Source organism: Kogia breviceps, chromosome 12, assembly GCF_026419965.1.
Source record: "Kogia breviceps isolate mKogBre1 chromosome 12, mKogBre1 haplotype 1, whole genome shotgun sequence".
In the NCBI taxonomy this organism is placed as follows: domain Eukaryota; kingdom Metazoa; phylum Chordata; class Mammalia; order Artiodactyla; family Physeteridae; genus Kogia; species Kogia breviceps.
The window spans coordinates 2,410,541-2,427,089 of record NC_081321.1 but is presented as its reverse complement, the minus strand read 5'-3'; the positions used below and the strand labels follow the sequence as shown (position 1 = coordinate 2,427,089).

The window sequence follows — 16,549 nt, the reverse complement described above, 5'->3', positions numbered from 1 at the left end:
TCTTATCTGCGAGGTGAGCGAGGTGGGATAAATGATTTCTTGGCTCCCTTCCAACCCAGAGCGATCTAGGAGCGGGGAAGCCCCCTCCTCTGTCTGGAGTCTCAGGGGCCGAGGACATGGCTTCCGAGAGGCAGAGGCCATGAGTCACTTGCCCTCGGCAGCTCCAGGGCAGGGGTGACCCTCCAGTGAATCATTGCTGTCAGCCCCGAGAAAAGCCATATGGCAGCTTCCCTGTGTATCAGCTCAAACTCAGGGCATTAGACAAAATAGGCCCAGAGGAGCCGTGGGCTGTCGGCCCCTCTGTCAAAATGCCCGACTACCCAGAAAAGCCACCTGAAAGGAGACAGTGAAGAGCTGGCCTTTGGAGGGCTGGTTTCACAAAAGGGAAGGGCAGATCCCAGCCCAGGAATAGCGAGCGATTGGTTCAGATACATGGATTTGAGTGACGTACTGTGCCGATTTGCCTTTGATGAGGTGCCCGAGATTCCTGATTCTCTGTCGGGGTTAAGTGTGAAAGGGTGCCCAGGCCTGTCGTTACTGCAGACACGCGCGGGCCCCAGAACACTGGGAATGATGGCAGTTCCCACTTACACGTTACAGACCTTGCGCCTGACACACGGCTAAACACGGGACCTAAGTCATCTTATGCAGTCCCCACATAGCCCTGTGAAGTTGGGGAGGGCATCCTCATCGTAGCTGAAAAAACAGAGCCTCAGAGAGCCTAAGTAACTTGTCCCACAGCAGTTTTTATCCCAGTTCTCTATATGCCAGAGCCTCAAAGTTTAACCCCTACTCTATGACCTCCCAGAAGTTGAAGATAGACTCCCTGCCTCCAAGGAGTTTAGGCTCTAAAGATAGACTTATGTGGCCTCAGATGAAAGAAGGCCACATGGACACTTGCTCAGAGCAGGTATAACACCCCTCCTGGGGTGGCACTTACGTTGGGCTCTCCTGAATCTACAGGGGGGCTGTGTCCTGAGCCCCTGCCCCAGTGCGGCAGGAAGGGCCCTACACCCATAGTCAGAAGGCTTGAGTTCAAACTGGTAAGAGGTGACCCGGGCAGCTGGAAGAATAGGGTTGACAGAGAAGCTTTCACCCGGACATTTTGAATTTTGACTCATGTAAATGTTTGAACTATCTAAAAATAAATAGTAAATAAATAAATAAATAAATAAAACAGAAACGCATATGCACCCCAAAAGGCCAGTGGTTTATATAAAGCAGAATATATAACTTCACCTCACCTAGGCCTTAGCTTCTCCGTGTCTGAAATGGGAATAATGTGCCCTGTTTAGCCCAAAGTGCTGTTAAAAAAGATCAGTGAGGTAATGTGGGTGAATGTGCTTTGAAAGCTGTGAAGCCTTAGAACAAGGATGAGGTGAGAGAGAAAACTCTCGTACTCAGGACCACACTCCCAGCTGTGGGCCTAGAGGCATTTAAGGGCTAGGTGCTGACTCAGCCCCACCCAGCCCTCATTCCGAAGGTTTGTCTTCTCGGCAGCACCCCTGCTCTTTGAAACCCTGCTCTACCCATCCGGGAACCTGTCTCCTCGCCCACCTGGGGGACGCTCCCCTTCAAGCTGCTCCAGGCCCGTCTCTCAGGGAGGGAAATTCTCAGACAAGCCCACCTATACTGGGTCCCCACGCTCCCTGCTGTGCAGACCCCCCAGCTGGCTTCCACCCGCGTCTGCAGCTGGTGTCCTGCTCCTCTGCCCTCCCTGGAGGGGCCGAGGGCTCCCCCTCCTTTCTGGGCCGTACCACATGACTCGGTGTTCCCTGAGCACACCCCAGCCTTCCGCCGGCTCCTGCCTCCTCCAGGACTAAAGGCCTTTCTTCCCCGTGCCCCCTGGGAGGCCGGCCCTCCCTTCTAGACCCTGGGCTGTGTTCGGAGCCCTCCACGTGGCCCCTCCGGCCACCTGCTTTCCTGTGGGGAGTCCATCTTCCATATTCCTAGGTCTCCACGGTGCCAGGCTCAGTGATTTGCCCACGTTAAATGCACAGTAAACAATCACAGCATTGCATTTCTAATATGAAAGAGTTACTTCAAAGAGTCTTTTTGAAAAAGACCAAAGAATGGATCTCTGAGGATGGGATTTCAGGCCCAAGGGCTGTTGGGTGAGGAGCGTGCTGTTTGGACAGTGACTCTGTGCCCCTGGTCCAGGGAGGGCCCTCTTTCCATGGGTATCCTGCCTCAGGGAACCAGTGACTCAGGCTGGCTGCTGCCACTGGTCTTCAGCCAAAGCCTGCCAAGGCCCGGACCCCTGAGGCACTCAGCCTGCACTGTTCCCGTGCCAAGAGCAGTGGGTCTCGCCCTTAAACGTCAGCAGGCTCCGATTCACTGCGGATGGGGTGTCCGCGTGCTGTTCCCGTCATAACACCGAACTGGCCCAGAGATCGCCTCTGAGCCCTGGGCGCAGTCTGGCGAGGCGCCGGCCCTGCCCCAGGTGCACACGGTTGCGTGGGCCCTGGGGCAGCCCGGCCTGGCCAGGGGCCCCAGGGGTTTTGATCCCCCTGTGAGTCCAGAGGTGACAGGCTTTCTCTCTGGCAAAAGGGGGCTGTGGACAGGCAGGGACGGGAGGGCGCGGGGGCCGGGATAGGAACCCCGTGGGGCCTGCTTCCTTTTCCTTAGGCAGCATTTCCCACCTCCCCTGCGACAGGTCGCCTTGTCAGCCATCTGGGTCAGGGTCCAAAGTTAATTGTGGATTTTCCACATAGAAACTTCCATAGAGTTGGAAAACGAGTTCTTTCCGAATTAGCACATTGCTCTGGGGCTTCCAGATCCATCCGGCACTTTGCTCCCGGCTTTGGGGTTCTCAGCAGCGTCCGGCAAGCCCGCCTGACCCATCTCTGCTCATGGTAATCCTTCCCATCCTCCGAGGGCCAACAAACTGAGCCAAAACTCAAACAGTAATACTAAATACTGAGAATGCTGTCTGCCAGGCACGACCCCATGCGGTTGGTTTTTTCGTTTGTTTGGGGGGTTTTTTTGGGCCACACCGAGAAACTTGCAGGATCTTAGTTCCCCGACCAGGAATTGAACCCGGGCCCTCAGCAGTGAAAGCCCAGAGTCCTAACCACTGGGCCGCCAGGGAATTCCTGTGAAGTGGGTATTAAGAGTCCCATTTTACAAGCAGAGACATTGAGGCTCAAAGAGATTAACTGCCCAAAGTCGCCAGACACTGAGGGATGATCCCAGCTCCCAAATCCTACACCTGAGTTCTCCCTTCTCTAGACCAGTGGTTCTCAAAGTGTGGTCCCTAAAGTAGCAGCTGCAGCATCACCTGGGAACTTGTTGGAAATGCAGATTCTCAGATTCTACCCTAGACCTGCTGAATCAGAAACTCGGGGTGGTACCCAGCCCTCTGTGTTTTAACAAGCCTTCAGGGGAGTCTGATGCACCTCAAGTGTGGGGGCCACTGGTCTACATCGCACCTGCCACACTGAGCTCGCCACCGACGCCTCACGTGCTTGCCATCTTCTAAGCTCCGTGCTAGACGCTTCCATCGACTGTCACTGAGTTCTTTTAACAACACCTGTTTTACAGAGGAGAAAGTCAAGGCTTAGAACAGTTCAGTACTTTCGCCTGGGATCACCCAGCTGTTGAAATTAGAGTTGGGATTTGAACCCAGACAGGCTCTGGAGCCTGTGTCCTTCCTTTTTTTCTTTCTTTCTTTCTTTTTTTTTTTTTCTGGCTGTGCCACACAGCATATAGGATCTTAGTTCCCCAACTAGGGATCAAACCCGAACCCCCCACAGTGGAAGCACAGAGTCTTAACCACTGGACCACCAGGGAAGTTCCAAAGAGCCTGTGTCCTTAACCACTACAGTCTTTAGTCCCTGGAAGCGTAGGTCCTGAAACCCCTCAGAGGTGGACCCTGAGGGATGCAGAGGGCATCGCTCCAGACCTCCCCACTGAATGGCGAATAAAGCCAATTGGTTCGTTTGGCCCCAGCTGCACACGCCAGCAGCTCCCGTCCCCAGTGCCGGGTCATGCCCACCGCGTGCCTGTTTACAGGTCCTGACATGTTTATCCTTAGACCCTCTTCATGTCTTCACTCAAACATTTACTGAGCCTTTCTTGATTTTTGTAGAACCTTAGATTTTGTGGTGGAACCTGTGTCCAGATAGGAAGCCTACACACAGGTAAGTGAAAACGACTCTCGGAACAATTCATCATAAAGTAAAGTATCAGCATCCCACACGACAGTGCGTATGAGTTTTGCACGTTCCCACTAGAGGATATGTTTGCAAAAGGCGAGCGTTATTTCCTTGGAGCCTCAGGCAATTGGAATGAGAAGCAGTGAGGGCTGTGCCGGCTGTCCCTGGCTTCAGTCCAGGGGAGCAGACCTCATCGGGAGATCTTATCTGTCACGGAGGTGGGAAAAGGGAAGGTGGTGAATTTCCCACCCCACCCAGCCGTGCGCAGACCTGCCAGCATCCTACGTGTCCTCCACTCCTGGCGTGTGCTGGGCAGCGAGGATACCACGAGATCGCCGCCTTCCCGACACCCCTGTTCCCCTAATCCCCTAAAATGACAAGGATTAGCAGAGCATCAAGTGCATAAAGGGGGGAGCATAAGGGAGATAAAAAGACCTTTTCAGTCCCACCCCGGTAGATAAGCTCTGTGGAAACAAGGACTTTATCCGTCTTGCTCATGGCTGTATCCCAGAGCCCGGCAGCTGTAGCCCGATGAGCCGAATGAGCCAGCGACGGCTCCGGCGCCCCTGTACTCATCCGCCAGGGGCTGCGGAGGGGGGACCGCCGTGAGCTGTGCTCCCTGGCTGCACCTCTTACACGGAGCCCTCTGTGGGTGCAGAAAGGTGCCCGTCTCCCATAGGCGCGTCCGCTCCTGACGCATCGCAGCCTCAGCGCGTGTGCATGTGCGTGCGTGTGTGTCCGCTGTCCCTGGGGTCGGCACTGCCAGGGGCCGGGCACACACAGGCAGGCACAGAGGGCGGCGGATGCTGTTGTTTTCGCTGGAAGAAGCCCAGCTGCAGCTCCGGGCGGGTGGGATCAAGATGGTGAGGCGCCCCGGATGGCAAAGCCAGGCGCACACAGCCCTCGGGGTCGGCCAGCCCTGAGTCAGGTGCCCTCTCGGCCCAGAGCCTGCCTGCCCAGATCGCTGCCGCCCCCGCCGCGGCCCCAGGAGTCACCCGCTCTCCCCCCAGGCCCGGCAGACCCCTCTTCCTGCCTCCGGATCACACCTCCCAGCCCCAGCTCCTGCAGCGTGAGCGGCGGCTCTGGTGTTGTGGGCCCGGGTCTGGGGGCGATGAGGCTCAGCAGACGGGTGGCCCTGGGCTTGGAGCCGGCTGCCATGTCTTTCCCTGGCGGCCTCGGGCGGCTCCCACAAGCCCACCGCTCCCTAGCCTCCCCTTTGGCAAAACGAGAGGACGCCGGCCGCTCCTCCACCGCGGGGAGCTAGCGTGCGGTGAAGGGCTGAGCCGCTGCCAGGCTGCCAAACCCTTGGCTGAGGGCCGTGAGGACCCCAGGCCCGTTCTCAGCCAGTCCCCACGGCCTCGTCCGGAATGATCCAGCCGTGATGCTGACGCTGCCGGACGGCCCGCGCTCCAGAACGCTCCCGAAGGTGCAGCCTCGCTTTCCGTAGCTGCGTTCATCCAGCCCGTACCAGGCTCCGGGCCTTCTCCTGAGTGTGTTGATGCACTCTCTCATTTGCCTCTCATAGACCGTAAGAGGGGAAACGCAGGTTCAGAGAGATTAAGCAACTTGCCTGAGGTCACACAGCTAGAGACAGGGGAGTCAAGATTTGAACCTGGGTCTATCTGAGGCCAGAGCTCTCGCTCTTGACTACTATTGTTCTGTAAGCCTCTGGTCAGCTCTCGTTCTTCGTGGAAGGCCAGGGCCCCGAGGAAATCTTTCCTCTAGTGCCTAACTCAGTATTTGGCTAGTAGAGTGTGCTCAGGTAGGAGGGAGGGAGGGGGAGAGGGAAAGAAGGAAGGGAGGCGGCCGCTCCTGCCCTTAGCCGCCAGCCTGCACTCATGCTGGCTGGAAGCCCCTTTCTACCGCTCAGGGCGTTGCCCAGGCAGCGAGGCGGTTGCCGGGTCGCCGCTGTGCCCTCTCTTTTTCTAAAAATACAGAGACAAGCCCTCCAGGGCCACCAAGCAGTTATCCAGTTGCTCTCTAGGGTCAGTGCTGTGTGGCCCGATCCTGCCGCCTGCCACCTACTCCCTCTGGGCCCCTGCCTGACCGCTGACCCCGTAGCCCTGTGACTGTTTACTACCAGGCAAAGTCCAGATTTGCAGAGGTGGGACCTCTGAGCCACCGGGCCTGGCCCGGCCCCGCCCCGCCCGTGCTGAGCTGTGGGACACCCAGGCAGTGTCGGGATGTTTTCCCTGAAGCCCATTCCAAGCAAACCCGTCTTGGCTGGGGCTCCGTTCCCATGGCCGTCAGCCCCTCCGGCCCCTGTGGAGTCTGAGTAGCAGCCAGGTTCAGGGATACAGACACCAGCGTCGGAGCCAGGACACCAGAGTCAGGCCCCAGCACTACCCCTAGCAGCGATATGACCTGCGACCTCTGTTAGCCTCCTGTAAAACCGGGAATAACAAGATTACAAAGCAGAGACAGTGTTCTCCTGTTTTGAAAAGTATATATTATGTACAGAGATAAATCTCATGAGATATGGACTAAAATGGTAACAGTGTCATCTCTAGGCCCTAGGACTTGAGGTGTCCTTGTTCTTTGGGCTTTATCTGCGTTTCCTAATTTTTCCTCCAGGAATATACTCAGTGAAAGAAAAAATGTTACAACAACAACCCACAGTTGGTATTTGCAGTATTCATCTTGACTTGCAAGACAGTTTGAGGAGAGAGTTAATGAAAGCGTGTTTTAAACTTTAAAGGGCTTTGCAAGTGTTGGGGGTTCTTAATACCATTTCCTGCAGGGCATTTTGGCACTGGAACCCCAGGGGTGGGGAGGGAATAGTCCTTCCACCTCCGCACCGGGAAGCCCTGGCCTACCCTTCCTTCCCCACCAGGCCGGAAGGGGAGAGAATGAGGGTCCCTGTGGCGCCTTGGCTGAGGACAGGCACGGCCATGTGGTGCAGCGCCCCGGCCTGCTCTGTGCGTGAGCCAGCAGCATCGATTGAGCACCACTGTGTGCTCTGCCCTGTGCCCTGTTCTGAGAAGACGGCTCTGTTTGCTTTCCCCAGTCAACAAACGTTTATCGAGCATCCTCTGTTTTGAGGAAGTCAGAGTACAGAGGGCACGGCCTGGGGGTGAGGAGTCTGGGATGAGTTACAGAAAGAGGTGGGTGCCCTGCGAGAGAGGCAAACGAGGTGGGAAACAGGAGAGCACCCGCTTGGGGAGGTTGGAGGAGAATGTGTGGACTTGTATGCCGTCTCAGCTCATCTTGAGGGACTAGAAGAGTCCTGCAGGATGTCCTTCCTCTGGAGACCAGAGTCCTGCCTTGGGAACCAGTACCCTAATGGAGAGACTGGTGAAAGCGTCAGAGTGGGGGTTCGTATAATACTTGGCAGGTCCGCTACAAGATGAACCTGAGGGCCCCCAGTTCAGACTGTATTAGGAGGGACCACCCTGGCGGTCCAGTGGTTAAGGCTCCACGTTCCCAGTCCAGGGGCCACGGGCTCGATCCCGGTCGAGGAGCTAAGATTCTGCCTCCCGCACGGCAGTGGGAAAAAAAATAGAAAAAAAAATTATGAAGAATTTCAAGATGGTGATGGCGTTAAACCAAGCACGGGCCCTTTCTCAGTGCTGACCCTTCATGAGCAGAGGCCCCTTGAAGCCAGCCCAGTCTGCTAGTAAGTGCAGGGGGAAAGGCTTAAGGATTTCTGTCGCCAAGAGGACCACCGCCCTTGGGAAACCCAGTGACTCTGCGCTGCATCTCGGGTTAAGGTTGGCCTCCAGAGGTGAGAAAACCTGCCAGATCTGGTTCTGCACTTAGCTCTTCCTGTTGGTGGCCAGTGGTGTTTTCTGCCTCTCCTAAATAATGGTGCCCCAAAGCCCAGAGGCTCCTAGCTCCTTTCCCGAGCGCCAGGACGGGGGAGCAGCAAAGAACACAAACACAGATGCCTTCCATGGTGGAGGTGGCAGGAAATTCTTCTCATGGGAAATGCCGGCCTCACTTTAAGGTGTTCAGCCCCAAACCAACCGTGCACACTTCTGTCTGCCAGCAGGGCATCAGTTTCAGCCCTGTGCCCGACCCTCTTTTTGACCAAAGAGGAAACCAAGAGCCAGAGAGGGCAAGGGACGTGTCCGAGGTCACACGACCAGCCAGTGCTGAAACCGGAACCCAGGTTCCCGAACTCCCGCAAAGGAGCCCTACGCACTGGACTGTGGGTGCCAGGCTTGGGGGCTGCCCTCCGCAGTGGTCTTCAGACCTCCAGGACTCTGCTCTCCTGAGGCAACCACTGCCGCCCACCGGAGGACGCTGTTGGCTGGGCTCTAGTGGTGTGGAGAGGAGCTGAGGTCCGGATGCTCGCTGCCCTTTCACCCTTAATCTGAGCAGATGGGGAATTGCCGGGGACGGAGAGGGCCCACACTAGTGTCTGGGGAAAACAAGGCCCAAAGTGCCTGCGAGCAATTTCTGATCCTGCTACCGAAACCTGTCAGGGCAGGAGGCTCAGCCCTTCCTGTGTGGGAGCTTTGTCAGGGTTAAAGGTGCTGGAGTAGAGCCCTGATCTGGGTCAACGACAGGACTAGGAGAGTCAGGGGTGGAGACATGGAGGCCTGGGTCCCTGTGAAGCTGCCCCACTTCAGGGAGCAGGGCGGAGCCCCAGGGAAAGCAGCGGCCTAACCCACAGTGAAGCCCCCAGGCGGGAACAACTGCAGTCACCAGTTCGCAGCAGAAAGTGCCCGAGGGTCTCAGATTATTTAGGTTGTACAGGACAGAATGTTTGCACATGTGTAATCATAGAGAATTTGCACAGCTACCTAAGGACACAAGCTGAGGCTGCATTTTAAGGATGAGCGAATGAGCGCAGAGGAGTGCAGTCACTTCCTTAAGACCATCTGACTAGTTAAGTCCTGGAACTGAGAGAGAAGCCAGATTTCCTGTCTTAGTCTCGGCTCCTTGCTCTGGCGTCTGGCTGGTCTCCACCTCACCACCTCCTTCCAGCACCACACCCCGGGGCCGCGGGCAGAGGTAACGGGAGGGTCTGGCATGTGTTTGCAGAGTCTTGATGGAACATCCTGTCCCTGTGTTAGGAACGTCCTCTGCACCCCTCCTCGCCACCACCCTGTAAGTCTCCTCCCATCAGGGATGCTTTCGCCCCACGAGGCCTTCAGTGACACCTTCCCTCTGATGACTAGTGTGTTCTCATGTTGGACGGTGAATTCCTTTAGGGTCAGAAACTTGGCATGAGGCTGCCGCTGATGGAAAAGCAGAAGTGGTTTAGTTAATGAAGCAGGGGTGACCTGCCCAGGTCCACCCTTTAGACATGAAATGACAGCTACTGTCAGCCATTTCCCAAAGCACTGTACCTTCTACCTTCCCTGGTCCTTGCACATGATGGAAACACAGGCAGGCCTCCCCTTTAAAACCATCCCGAATTAACTTAGAAGGAGCACAGTGTGGGAGGGCTGGGGAGGGGACATCCACTTTGCAAATGGACTCCCCACAGACTCCTCTAAATGGCACACTTGGTGGATATTTTTCTAATCTTAGACTGAGGAAGCCTTTCTGAGCATGATGAGAAATCCAGAAGTCATAAAAGATCAGTGAATTTGATTGCATAAAAATGAAAACTATTTGAATACAAGATAATAATAACAGCAGCATATACCCCCTTAGCACTTTTTTCATGCTAAGCACTGTGCCGGACCCTTTCTACACATTTTAGCTCATTTCATTCTCATAAAAGCCTGTGAACCCAAGGTTAAGTAACTGAATCCTGGTCGCTGAGCTGGTAAATTAGAGACACGCGAGGATTACCTAGTAGTCTGCCTTCAGCTTCCGCGCTGTAGCCCCTCCCGCACACTGCCACAGAATGGAAAATGTCCGAGGACAAAGACAAGTGAGGAAAAACTGCAACACGTAGGACAAAGGACTGATTTCCCTGCTTTACACAGAGGTCTTTAAAGAGAACCCAGTAGAAAAATAGAGAATATGGACAAACAAGCAGTGAAGAATAATCACAAATAGCTATATCGTGTGTGTGTGTGGGGGGGGGGGGGGTTGTGTGTGTGTGTGGTTGTGTGTGTGTGGTGTGTGTGTGTGGTGTGTGTGGTTGTGTGTGTGTGTGGTGTGTGGTGTGTGTGTGGTGTGTGTGTGTGGTGTGTGTGGGGTGTGTGTGTGGTGTGTGTGGTGTGTGTGGTGTGTGTGTGGTGTGTATAGGGTGTGGTGTGTATAGGGTGTGGTGTGTGTGGTGTGGTGTGTGTGTGGTGTGGTGTGTGTGTGGTGTGTGTGTGTGGTGTGTGTGGTGTGTGTGTGTGGTGTGTATAGGGTGTGGTGTGTGTGGTGTGTGTGTGTGGTGTGTGTGTGTGGTGTGTGTGGTGTGTGTGGTGTGTGTGGTGTGTGTGTGGTGTGTGTGTGGTGTGTGTGTGGTGTGTATGGGGTGTGGTGTGTGTGTGTGGTGTGTGTGGTGTGTGGTGTGTGTGTGTGTGTGTGTGTGTGGTGTGTGTGGTGTGTGTGTGTGGTGTGTGTGTGTGTGGTGTGTGTGGTGTGTGTGTGGTGTGGTGTGTGTGTGGTGTGTGTGTGGTGTGTGTGTGGTGTGTGTGGTGTGTGTGTGTGGTGTGTGTGTGGTGTGGTGTGTGTGTGGTGTGTGGTGTGTGTGTGGTGTGTGTGTGGTGTGTGGTGTGTGTGTGGTGTGTGGTGTGTGTGTGGTGTGTGGTGTGTGTGTGGTGTGTGTGTGTGGTGTGTGTGTGTGTGTGGTGTGTGTGTGTGTGGTGTGTGTGTGTGTGTGTGGTGTGTGTGTGTGTGGTGTGTGTGTGTGTGTCCCCTTTTAGATTGGCAAAGATTTAAGAGACTGATCGTTCTCAGTGTCGGTGAATGTGGATAAACAAGCATTTTCACACACTTGGTAGGAATGTAAATTATTACCCAAATTACCCAAATTTACTACAATCTTTTCTTGAAGGACAATTTGGCAATTATCTATTAAAATTTTAAATATTCTTGTCCATTTACCTAATAAGTCCACTGCTAGGAGTTTCTCCCCCAGAAAATGTTCCCCAAAGTGCAAAAATACAAGATATTCACTGCATCACTGTTGGGAATGCAAAAAAATTGGAAATGACCCAACTTCTAACCCATGACATGTTAGCTAAATAAATCAGGCTACATCCACACAATGAAATACTATGTATGTCTTTAAAAAGATTGAGGTAGGACTTCCCTGGCGGCGCAGTTGTTAAGAATACACCTGCCAATGTAGGTGACGCGGGTTTGAGCCCTGGTCCGGGAAGATCCCACATGCCACAGAGCAGCTAAGCCCGTGCTCCACAACTACTGAGCCTAAGCTCTGGAGCCCACGAGCCACAACTACTGAAGCCCATGTGCCTAGAGCCCGTGCTCAGCAACAAGAGGAGCCACCACAATGAGAAGCCTGTGCACCGCAATGAACGGTAGCCCCCGATCGCTGCCACTAGAGAAAGCTCATGTGCAGCAACAAAGACCCAACACAGCCATAAATAAATAAATGTATTTTTAAAAGAAAAGTTTAAAAAGATTGAGGTAGATGTGGGATCCCATGCATAGATGTGGTAAGATATATACAATGTAATATGAAATGTATTTAAAGGGGAAAAGTCATTATGAATATAATATGATATTTTCAATTGAAGTATGGTTGATTTATAGTGTTGTGTTAGCTTCAAGTGTACAGCAAAGTGATTCAGATAAATATATATACACACACACATTCTTTTTCAAATTCTTTGCCATTATAGGTTATTACAAGACACTGAGTATAGTTCCTTGTGCTATATAGTAGGTCCTTGTTGTTTATCTATTTTATATATAGTAGTGTATATATGTTAATCCCAAATTCCTGATTTATCCCTACCTCCCCCCCTTTGGTAATCGTAAGTTCTCAGTGTCTGTGAGCCTATTTCTCTTTTGTAAATAAGTTCATTTGTATCATATTTTAGATTCCACCTATGAGTTATATCATATGATATTTGTCTTTGGCTGACTTCACTTAGTGTGATCATCTCTAGGTCCATCATGTTGCTGCAAATGGCATTATTTCATTCTTTTTATGGATGAGTAGTGTTACATTGTGTGTGTGTGTGCGTGTATACACCTATATGCCACATCTTCTTTATCCAGTCATCTGTCGATGGACATTTGGGTTGCTTCCATGTCTTGGTTATTGTAAATAGTGCTGCTATGAACGTTGGGGTGCATCTATCTTCTCAAATTAGAGTTTTCCTCTTTTCTGGATATATGCCGAGCAGTGGGATTGCTGGATCATATGGTAGCTCTATTTTTCATTTTTTAAGGAACCTCCATACTGTTCTCCATAGCGGCTGCACCAACTTACATTCCCACCAACAGTGTGGGAGGGTTCTCTTTTCTCCACATTCTCACCAACACTTGTTATTTCTTGTCTTTTTGATGATAGCCATTCTAACAGGTATGAGGTAATATACCTCGTTGCAGTTTTGATTTGCATTTCTCTAATAAATAGCAATGTTGAGCATCTTTTCATGTACCTGTTGGCCATCGGTATGTCTTCTTTGGAGAAATGTCTGTTTAGGTCTTCTGCCCATTTTGTTTGTTTGTTTGCAGTACGCCGGCCTCTCACTGTTGTGGCCTCTTCCGTTGCGGAGCACAGGCTCCGGACGCGCAGGCCCAGCGGCCACGGCTCACGGGCCCAGCCGCTCCGCGGCACGTGGGATCCTCCCGGACCGGGGCACGAACCCGTGTCCCCTGCATCGGCAGGCGGACTCTCCACCACTGCGCCGCCAGGGAAGCCCCTGCCCGTTTTTTGATTGGCTTGTTTTTTTGATATTGAGATGTATGAGCTGTTTATAAGATGTGATCTTTATTGTTTATTTAATTTATTTATTTTTCTGGCTGCACCACATGGCGTGTGGAACTTCCCTGATTAGGGATCGAACCCAGGCCCCCTGCATTGGGAGCGCGGAGTCTTACCCACTGGACCACCAGGGAAGTCCGAGATATGATCTTATGTTGGTAAAAACTAAACGAAATATTCAGAGTATCTATTTTATACTACTGTGCATTAGTGTAAGCATAGTATAAAATATGGAAAGAATTTATCTCACAGTAAGGACTTTCCCTTTCTAAATTATATATTTTCTCAATTTCAGTTTTTGACAACTAACACGTCTTTTTTTTTTTGTCTGTCATGCTTTATTTTAGATGAGCACAGAGAAAATAGGTAACAACTAGGCAAGGCAACTATAATTATTATAGAGTAAAAGGTGGTTGAAGAAAAAAAATGGTAGAAATAACTAATTGTAGGGCGCAGTGAAGATTTGACCTAGGTGTGCCCAAAACAGTAAAATATGCAAACCTCATTCCTTTACGATTCCATGCCAGACATTAAATGCAAACTGTGGTCATTCCACAGTTTGTATCTACAGGAGCTTAACCTGGTGTTGATGACTGAATCTTACTTAAAATTTCTAAATTCTGTCTTAATAAGCGTGTAAATCATTGTTGCATTTCTGCTTAAGTTTGAGTGCAGGTGCGCTCTGTGGAATCAGCAGCATTATCTCCAACACCGAACTTAGGGTCTAAGCTTTGAACACAGCAGGTACTCAATAAATGCTTATGACTTTGTAGACAACATACTTTCAGTGTGGTGAATTCACTCGTTCTTCTTTTCTCTGCCTCACTATGGAGCCTCCAATAGCTCCTCAATAAAAGGGGAAGGAGCAATAAAATACCTGCACATCCTTCTTTTATAATCAGGAAAAACATAATAAAGATTAAGAATACCATAAATAAATAGCAGAACAACACCGTCTCCTGGATATTCATTTATTCTATAAGCAGGTTCCAGGTGCACCGGCTGAGTCCTGGGCACTGATGCTAGATGGGGCACTGGGGCTGCAGAGACTGAGGAACACAGCTCCTGCCCTCAGGGAACTTCTTCTCTACTGGGGGAGACAGATGGAAGATCTAGGGGGAGCCCTCAGGCCTGGAAGGTGCCAGGGCAGGGAGAAGCGTGTTCCAGGCTTAGTTCTCCTGGGGTGGAGGAGGAGCCAGAATCTCAGGGAGGGAGCAGCGGGCTCAAGCTCAGGACCCAAGGGGTCCTTGGGTGTGGATGCAAGATGGCAGGTTGTAGGTGAGGCAGGAGAGGTGCGGGCGTGTGGGGCAGGCTGGGCGGTCCCATAAGGTCCTCAGACTTTATCCTGGAGCCCCGGCGAGCAGTGAGAAGTGATAGCCTTACATTTTATTTTTTATTTTTCAATTAATTAATTTTTTGGCTGCGTTGAGTCTCCGTTGCTGCACACGGGCTCTCTCTAGTTGCGGTGAGCAGGGGCTACTGTTGGTTGCGGTGCGCCGGCTTTAGGCGCGCGGGCTTCAGTAGTTGTGGCACGCAGGCTCAGTAGTTGTGGCGCACGGGCTTAGTTGCTCCGCGGCATGTGGGATCTTCCCGGACCACGGCTCGAACCCGTGTCCCCCTGCATCGGCAGGCAGATTCTTAACCACTGCGCCACCAGGGAAGCCCTCTTTACATTTTAGAAGGATCACCACGGAGGCGGCACCAGGTTGGACGGGAGGGCAGGGCGGGGCGGTGGGGATGGAAGTGGAATGGGGGGAGCTGCTGAATGATGGAGGCGGAGGGTGTGGGAAAGGGAGGGGTAAGGATGACCCCTGGGTTTCTGGTTGAACCCTGGAATCTCGCCTGCAGCAGTGCAGCCCTATAGGATTCAGCTCATGAATGGCTTTCCGGGACCGCGGCTCTGCATCAAGCAAGGGGCACCTATTTGGCTGGTGCCGATGACAGCAGGCTAGCAGGGTCCCTGCGCCAGGGCATCTAGAAGCCTGTCAGGGGCCAGAGTCCACCACCCAGGGCAATGCCACTTGTGAGCAGGTGGCAAATTGTGCATCATGATCCAGAGCATGGGGGTGGTGTGATGGTCCCCGGGTCCTCTGGCTCTAGTCTGGATGTCAGGGTGGTCAGGGCCCCGCTCCTTCCCACGGTTTTTGTGAACCAACAGCAGAGGCAGCTTTACGTCCTACAGGCTGATGGGGCCCCAGCCCTCGGCCAGGTCCCAGCGGCACTGCGCCTAGATTTCACAACTCCCTGCAGCGTCCCCCCTGGCCTCCTGCCTGCTGACAGCACCCCGCTGGGGCAGAAGTGGCCCTGCACGTTCTCCACGCCAGCCCCGCACGCGTGAGCCGTGTGAGGGCTTACTCTCCCGATGCAGGGGTCCCTGCTCTCTCCCAGCCGCAGCTGCTGAGAACCCCCTGCCCAGGACTGAAGGCTGGCTCCTCGGCTGCCTTGGCCAGAGGCTCGGGGGCAATTCTGATTGCAGAAGCCTCTGGAAGGCAGCGCTTATCGGATCCGTAGAGCTGGTCTTAAACCAGAGGGCTCTGGGCTGAGCCCTGAGTCCCTGGAGGGATGGTGTCTGCTGTGGACGGACGTCATGGAGGGAGCAGTTGGGCGTCACCAGGCTGGCCTCTTTCCCCAGGTCCCTCCGCCTGTCTTATCTCATGGTGCGGCTGGGCTGGGGGCGCTGCCAGGTTTCATGAGGGCAGGGCCGGGGCGTCATTTTAACGGGAGAGCTTTCTGAGAGCCGGAACCAGCTCACGGCAGGTGTGCTCTGTGAAATGAGCTGTCAGTTTTGAGCAGAGAGGTCCTCCATTTTGGCCAGGCCACCCCTCACTCCTGCGCTGCTCATCCGTCGGCAGCTGTCTAAAATCGAGGCCAGGCTGTAGCCAAAATGCATATCTTGTTTGCATTCTTGTTGCATTCTTGCAAGAATCTATAACAGATAAAAATGTGGACTTTGAACTCAGAGTGGGGTCATGCCTGGCTTTCCTACTTGCCCGCTTGGTGACCTTGGACGAGCTGGGTTCCCTGAGCCTTAGTTTCCTGAAGATGGGGACAAATAATGGTCCCTACCTCACTGGACTTCTGTGCAGATGAAAAGGGAAAATATGTGTAAAATAGTGCAGTACCTGTGGAATCATACCAGAGATGTTACTACCAATGATAATTACTATCATTGCTGGAGGTATTCAGCTTTTTGGCTTTTTTCACCATTTCTAGAAACTCTATTTTTTTAGTTTGTTAATATTTCAAGTTTATTTTGATAGTTTCTGTTCTTCCTCTATCCTTTCAATCTTCTTCTTTATTCCTTTAAGCATATTAGTAATTCTAAGTCTGTAGAATTCAGTGCGTATTTTACACTTAGAGCACATCTCCACTGGATATTTATATGCAAAAGGCTGAACTTGGACCCTGGTCTCACTTCATATACAGAAATTAACTCAAAATAGAATATAGACCTAAATTAAAGAATTAAAACTATAAAACACTTAGAAGAAAATATAGGAGTAAATCTTTGTGACCTTGGTTTAGATGGTGTGTTTTTTAGAAACGACACCAAAAACATAAGTGATAAGAGAAAAATTTATTGGACTTCACCAAA

At 52.4% G+C, this 16,549-nt stretch overlaps 1 protein-coding gene and 1 long non-coding RNA gene across 7 annotated transcripts in view; one reads left to right on the top strand and one right to left on the bottom strand.

Moving 5' to 3' along the window:
- LOC131766732 (uncharacterized) overlaps nucleotides 1-16,549 on the top strand; it is a 121,485-nt gene that overhangs the window by 1,162 nt on the left and 103,774 nt on the right. For all 6 annotated transcript variants that reach the window (XR_010835711.1, XR_010835714.1, XR_010835716.1 and 3 more), the window contains exon 3: nucleotides 4,091-4,142. This is a non-coding gene — a long non-coding RNA (uncharacterized lncRNA). The remainder of the gene's footprint in view (nucleotides 1-4,090; nucleotides 4,143-16,549) is intronic.
- Nucleotides 1-16,549, bottom strand: part of NINJ2 (ninjurin 2) — a 71,361-nt gene that overhangs the window by 4,863 nt on the left and 49,949 nt on the right.